Source organism: Limulus polyphemus, unplaced genomic scaffold (assembly GCF_000517525.1).
Source record: "Limulus polyphemus unplaced genomic scaffold, Limulus_polyphemus-2.1.2 Scaffold1408, whole genome shotgun sequence".
Classification (NCBI taxonomy): Eukaryota; Metazoa; Arthropoda; class Merostomata; order Xiphosura; family Limulidae; genus Limulus; species Limulus polyphemus.
In genome coordinates, this window is record NW_013667018.1 from 4214 (window position 1) to 11943 (window position 7730).

Sequence of the window (7730 nt, forward strand, 5' to 3'; positions counted from 1 at the left end):
AGATATATATATATATAAGCAAGTACTAATCCAATATATATATATATATATATAGATATATATATATATATAGATATATATATATATATATTAAGCAAGTACTAATCCAATATATATATATAGATATATATATAGGCAAGTACTAATCCAATATATATATATATAGTAGAGGCAAGTACTAATCCAATTGTCATTGTTATACTAGTATTGGGTGCAACTTTCACATTTTTTTTTATTCATATCAGAGTGATCTATCTTGACCAAAACTTGTTAGCTTTGATCTTTACATGTTAAAAGTTGAGTAGAAAAGTTTCACGACTGTATTTTTTTTCTCATCACCACAATTGTGTGTATTTTGACCGAGAAAGGTGTGGAGGTAAAGTCTGTATATTCCTAGACTTGCCACATATCTCTAAATTAGAACGGTTTCCCAGCCTGCCTGCAGCGCCCCTGTTTATCAGTTTTGTAACTAAACCATTGGGAATAAGGAATACACGTGACTGTTGTGACAGCAACGTAAGTAACAAATAAAATGAACTATAGTAATTCTCTTTCATTTTGTATATTGTTTAAGATCGAAGAATAGGATAAGGATATCTGTCGAAGTTGTGAAACAACTCCTAATTTTATCACACCGATTTATTTTTCAAATTACAGCTGAAATAAGAACAATGCCGCGAACGATTTAAAGCCGCATTACTTTCCATTCAATGAATTTAATAACTCGTTCGGCTTAAAATGGCGTCCATCGTCTTGACAACATACAAAGGATCATTTACAATTTTTTTGGAAACGATTCAGTTTGACATGCTATTATTGAAAAATATATTTTGGGCGATCATGTTTTATCTACTTTGCTTGCTTTTTATTAACGACAAAAATATTTTCATTAGATCAGACTTTTTTCGAAGAACAGCCATGCCAATGTCGTCCAAATCCTCCTGCTCAGCTTTCCATTAACAGGTTAATGTTTTAGGTCTAAGCATTTTGGGTTGGAGGGTTCTCTTTTATAACTATAGCACTCACTATGCAGTCGAGACAATTGTTCCTGATAAGCCTGAAGTGTGATTTCAAAGCCCGTTGCTGTTGTAAATTCCTTAGTGTGTCACCATGGAAAATAATAAATAATATTCGAAATATTATGTCGCTGATCTTTTCTTTCCATAACCTTCATAAACTCGTTGTATGAATATTTTTCTTCAGAAAGAGTAATCATATATGTCTCCAGTCACCAATCAAGTTTTGGAGAAACTTCACAAGCCTGATCAGTGTTGTTTGCTTTTGTTTGCGGGATAGATGCCTGTCTATCAGGTGAGTGAAGTTCTAGAACCATCGCGATAGTTGCATAATTTTCTTTTATGTGTAAATAACCTTCTATAGCAGAAACCCAAATCTTTCTGGGTTTCAGGAAAGTGAGTTTGGCTACGATATTTTTTTTTCATTTCTCTCCTCGTCGCAAAACAATAGCTTCACATCTCTGTAGTAAACAAAATCTAATCACTCAATATATTGAACTTAGTTTCTTATTACCGTATTTTTCGGTGTATGAGACGCACTTTTTTACCCCAAAATTTGATGTAAAAATTTGTTTGCGTCCTATACACCGAAGGTATGAATAATATACACAAGCCATGTGTAAGTATATTTAAATAGGCATGCATAGATTAGTTCAATTGAATGTGTTAATTATAACAATAGTAGTTTTTTTTCGTTTAAAAACATAACTATTTATAATGCTCCCTAAATAATAAAAAAAATCAATTACAGTGAAAGCAATGAAGATTTTGTGGGTTTTGAACCAAACTAAATAACAGTAAACCTTTTTTTGATTTACGACATTTTCTTATTTTTGATGTTTTGAGCTCTTTTGTGTTTAGAACAATATATACTAATTGTTAAAGTATCAAATTGAATTTTTGTTCAATAAAAATCTTTAAAATGCGACCGTAGCTTTTTTCCCACAAAACTTTGTCTTCAAAATAAGGGTGCGTCTTATACACCGGTGCGTCTTATATTCCGAAAAATACGGTAATTAGTCTACATGTAGAAGCAGCTCTACCGAGTAAGAATGAAATCTCGAGTTCATTTTGTTTCCAAGGCATAGTTCATAAGTGACCAACAGGATCGCTTTAAGCGTTTGATAAATGATCTACGTTACCTGCTGTTAGTAATTCTGTTACTGAGGCGTTGAGGATCTTGAGTTCGCGTCCCGTCCCCGTCAAACCCAGTCACGTTCAGCACTTTGTGTCTGTGTGTGCAATATAATAATAACCGTAAAATCCCGCCTTTCGTTTTGACAAGGGTGGCCCAAAGAGTTGGCGGTAGATGGTTTTCACTAGCTACCTTTCCCTCTAGTCTATTACTTCAAAAATAGGAATTTTTAACGCAGATAGCCATCGTGTTACTTTGCAGTGAAATTCAACAAAAACTAAAGGGACACTCAGTAGAGCGCATACCTACGCCACGCAGCGTTCATCATATTTGACTCTCAAAAAATACGAAAATGTGTCCGCATGATCGTCGTTATCAACGGACACGGACCATTTTTGGCAGGACGATGAGGAATATTATTCTACATAAGTCCATCAAGTTTAATCAAAATCCGATCGTTTTTGACTGAGTTATAGAGCAAAAATAGTGTGAAAACTCGGTTTTCATGGCATTAGATAGGGATTTTTTTAATTTTCGTGACCTGGCTGTGACCTTGATCCTCCAAAAAGTAATAACATGTGAGTTTGGTCATAGTCCAAATGTATACCAACTTTCGTCTAAATCCATTCAGCCGTTTGCGAGAAATCTTGCTGAAAAACACACACACACACACACACAGGAGTGAAAACATAACCTTTCCAGCTATGTGATCCACTTTCTCATTGAATGGCATGCTGATACAGCCTGGAATGTAGGTCTTTATCAGATAAGCCTTTGAGTCTTTTTACCTCTTTTCTTCGGATAAAACCTGTCTCCACGTTAGTGCTAAGGCTTAAATAATCTGATCTACACGGTTACTGGTCAACTAGAAAAGTGCACCCTCTTATATCTCCCATTCTGCTCTGAATGAACTGGATCATCCCTTTTTGGCCGCTGACCATTCAAATACTAAATGCTCATGTAGTCACGCTTTCCAGACTGAGCCTTCAGTTGCTATGATCAATGTCGGTCTCTGCTCGTAGATCCATTTCACGATTTTGACTGTGTTGACTAGTCCTGACCTTTATCTCCACGTCCTGCTGCCAGTCGTCATTGGGTTTACTTACTGGTATCTTTCTGGACTCAGTCTACATTCTTGATGTTTTCTAATGAGCATATCTACTCTACATCTTTCTTGGTCTCATCGACAAATGACTTGAACCATTTCAGTCTCTGTAACTGTACATCATTTATTCCCTCTCTCAAGTGCTGATATAATGAATGAGATATGGTTGTGGTTGCTCTAAGTAGTACTAGGCTGGCTAGAATCCTTTGTTTTGCAGTAATGCTGCTCAAACTAAGCCAAAAATGCAGAGTGTCAGAATATGTTGGTTTAACTGATCCTGTTGCTATTCTCATGGCTGCAATCTGGATTCTCAGTAACTTAATCATTGCTGACTTTACTGCTGGTGCACCCAAGTGGAGATTTGTGACTGAGTTCTAGTAACGTGACTAGCTTTTCCTTGGAAATTTGAGATAGGGTTCTACTAGTGTGATTAGCTGACCACTGGAGATTTGTGACTGAGTTGATAGTGTGATAAGCTGTCCCTTGGCGAAATGAGACAGAGTTTTAGTAGCATGCTGGCTAGTTAGTGAAGTGAGAAGACAGGGATAAAACTGCCTATCTCAGGAGGTTTTGATATAAAGTTCTGGCTATATTTCTGATTGTCTTGTGGAGGATTAATACAGCGTTGTTGTTCTACTTCTGACTGAGTATTAGAGCTTTTAGATAGAGCTCTTTGTTTGTGACTATCTGTCTGAACAAGATTTAAGATATAACTCTGTTTATGGGAGTGGCTGTCTATTACCTCTACAAATAAAACCTCTATTGATTGAACTATATAGCGTAGATGTGAAATAGAGATCTGGTTGTGTGTTGATTAGTGGGTTCAGGAGACAAATGTTTAATTTGTGACTGACTGGCTTTGTGGATTGTGTTATATGTCGCGTGATAATTTACTCCGTCAGGTTGTTATTAGGAAATATTAAGTTCAGTTATTGTCAACTTATCACTTTACTGGTAATTTGAAAGTGACCAGAAAGGGAAAGTTGTTTTATTTATGTAATCCCCCATATCGCGTTCGTTATTAGAAAATTGACCAGATGATACTTTCAAGCTTTTATTTTTCAAACATTACTCAGTGTAAATTAGAAACTAATACTGCTTTCATATAATAAAGTGATACTATCAATATATCAGTTTAGTTGTTGAACTTTGAACCATCTAATGAGAGATATGTTAGCACTTAAATAACTTGTATTTTTGGCAACTTTTGCTTTACTTACCTACAGAATAGTTGTGTTAGAGTTACCATTTTTATCCAATCTCCACAATCATTCACAGTGAAATCTACTCGATATTCATATCATTAATTTCATATTAATAAATATATATATAAAAAAATGAAAATTTCTTTAACACTTAAATTAGCTATATAACTTTTGTATTTATGCGACATTTAAATTAACGACATAATTTTTATGTAATATGGCTAAAATTTCACATAGTAATCAATTGGTGTGGAGACTCATTAGGTCCATGCGGAGGAACATAAAAACTTTCGGTTTTTATGGGCGTTTTTTTTGTTTGTTTTTTACCACTACTTCGCCCCCCTGTTGGTGGATCTGCACCCAATTTGGTATGGAGGTTTAATGGGTCCATGCGGAGATACATGCAAGTTTGCGGTTTCACATTTTGTGTTTTGTGGTTTTTATGGGCATTTTTTACAATTGCATATAAGGGAATTAGCTTTTCATATCCTAAGTTAACTTTTTGTTAATCATGAATTTACATAACTTCCGTCCAGGGAGCGGGTACTCCAGCTAGTATAATAATATAGTGCATAATATATTGAATGATCACATTAATAACTTAAGCATTTTCTTAGCTAAATTATTTCCGTTATTAACCTAATGTTCGTTTAAACGGCCTGATCTTGACCTTATGTAACGGACTGGAGGCCATAGGGTCATCGGTTCGAGACATGGTACTACCAGATACGCTCCGCACTTTCAGTTTTCGGTACGTAATAAGAAATATTGTTAATCCCGCTACTGAGGTAAAAGTATCCGTTTAAGGCGGCGTCTGACTGGTTGACCTCACTCTGAGCCATAGGAGTCTCTGATCTAACTGTTTGGTCCATATAATGTATAAAGAATCTTGTGCGTGTGAACAAACAAATAAACTGTGTCTAATCTATACGATCAACACGCTAAAACCTTGGAAACTTCTTGTTACTAACACATAATCTATATTTAATCAGCGTAATCAACTCTTCAATAATTGGTTTATGTTCAGTTTGTACAACGCTTGTAATAACAGTGCGATTGGCCCGGCATGGCCAGATGGTTAGGGTCGCGGTTTCGGATCCCCCTCCAACCAAATATGTTCGCTCTTTCAGGCGTGGGGGCGTTATAGCGTGACAGTTAATCCCATTATTCGTTGGTAAGAGAGTAGCCCAAGAGTTGGCGGTGGGTGGTGATGACTAGCTTTCTTCCCTCTAGTCTTACACTGCTAAATTAAGGACGGCTAACGTAGCCTTGCGCGAAATTCCAAACAACCAAAACAATGCTATCTTTACTTAAGTGGGGGAACGACTCTTACAATAACAATATAAACTGTGCTCATTCTGTATGTCAATATTTGTATTTAATTATGCATGACACTCGCTTTGTTGAGCATGATTATCACATAATTTACAATGTGTATTAAATCAAGTGATTGTTATTGTTGATTTACACAGTCTTGGTCAAGAAGTGATAAATCACAAGTTATTCGTGTTAACGTAGATATAAACAAGAATCCCATTGTGTGTATATATATACATATTTGTTAATTTGACTGTCTTTTCGTCAGTTAAAAATGTTACTAAAGGTAGACATGTAAAACTTTATATACAAATTACTTGGTATATACGTTCTGTTACTTTATTTTCTTATTTTGAGATTCTGTTTAATTTGTCCAGTTTTTAAGTGTACGTTTATCGTTATCTATTTCCAGGTTCCAAACGTGTTTCACTCTTTCGATACTGTTTTTTAAATATTCGTTCAGCCAAATATACAGTGTTCCCAGCATACCACCCGACATCTACGATTTTGGAGGATTTTCGGAGTGTGCTCTAGTCTTGAGTAGAACACACGTAGACGGTTATAGTACATCTCCAGCGCTCCCTTTCGGAGGATTTCTGAAGCTTATTAAACCTGGGTAAATTTCATCTCTCCAATAATTCTACAATTCATAAAAAAGTACGAAAAGTGAATTCAAGTTACAATAAAGCTTGAAATTTGTGAAGTTTTGTTACTTCATTGCATTTATTTCAAACAGAACAAGAAAAAATATTTTAGATTTTTTTAAATAATTTCACGCGTCTATTTTTAGTAGACGGCGTTTCAGTTTTATTTGCAAAGTTTTTCATCAGAAGAATATGAACTCCTAATCGTCGTCTCTAAGACTAAGATAGAAGGCAGGAGCAGTCCATATGAGACTTTAAGTATGTCAACTCACTGCTTAAAATTCTCTTTAAAATAAAATATTTTAAATTCTAGTTATGTTTCGTTTTTAGCGCTTTCTTCCTCGAAAAATTGATATTTTATTCCGAAGTAGCTTCATCAACTAAATATATTTCCTACCATAACAGTTCACGTCGTAAGTCTCGTTCCAACCATTAAAGTGTCCCAAACGACCTGAAGAACCCTGGTATTGGACAAAAGGCATCGCTGACACTGAAACATGGTCAATATAGTGTGGTTGTCATATTGTTATAAATGTTTCTTAATTTTTTAAGTTATTTAGATAAAGTTATTTAGATAATTATCTTCTAATTAACTCTTAAAAGAATCGATAGGTAAGTTAATATTTTGGACTTTTACAGTTTCATACATCACAACGGGCCAGTAAAAGAGATTTGTATTCGCTACACAGACGTCAACTTGGCTTTAGCTAAGGCGAAACAACGAATGGGTGAGTGATTTATTTATTTCAATGTAAACGAACATTTTCTTTAATTTGAAGGTAAAATTGTAGAGTTTAAACTTAATCACCCCATGTTTTCACCTCAAATAATTCATTTAATGTTATATTTTTAACTAAAACAGCTAAACAATGCTACAATTAAAGCTATCTAAAAAAGTGTTAACCTGATTTCGGATTTGGCGTTTGATTTCATGGTGTTTCAGAAAAACAGTGCATTGGTTGTTAGGTGCGAAAGATCCCCACATGAAACCTCAACTGCATCATGGGAAATTAACTCTAGTGCTACAGAAACTGTCGAAATTGACGTTATAATTGAATGTCCATAACATCCGAATGTGACGTTATAATTGAATGTCCATAACATCCGAAAGTGACGTTATAATTCTATGTCCATAACATCCGAAAGTGACGTTATAATTCTATGTCCATAACATCCGAACGTGACGTTATAATTCTATGTCCATAACATCCGAAAGTGACGTTATAATTGTATGTCCATAACATCCGAAAGTGACGTTATAATTCTATGTCCATAACATCCGAAAGTGACGTTATAATTGTATGTCCA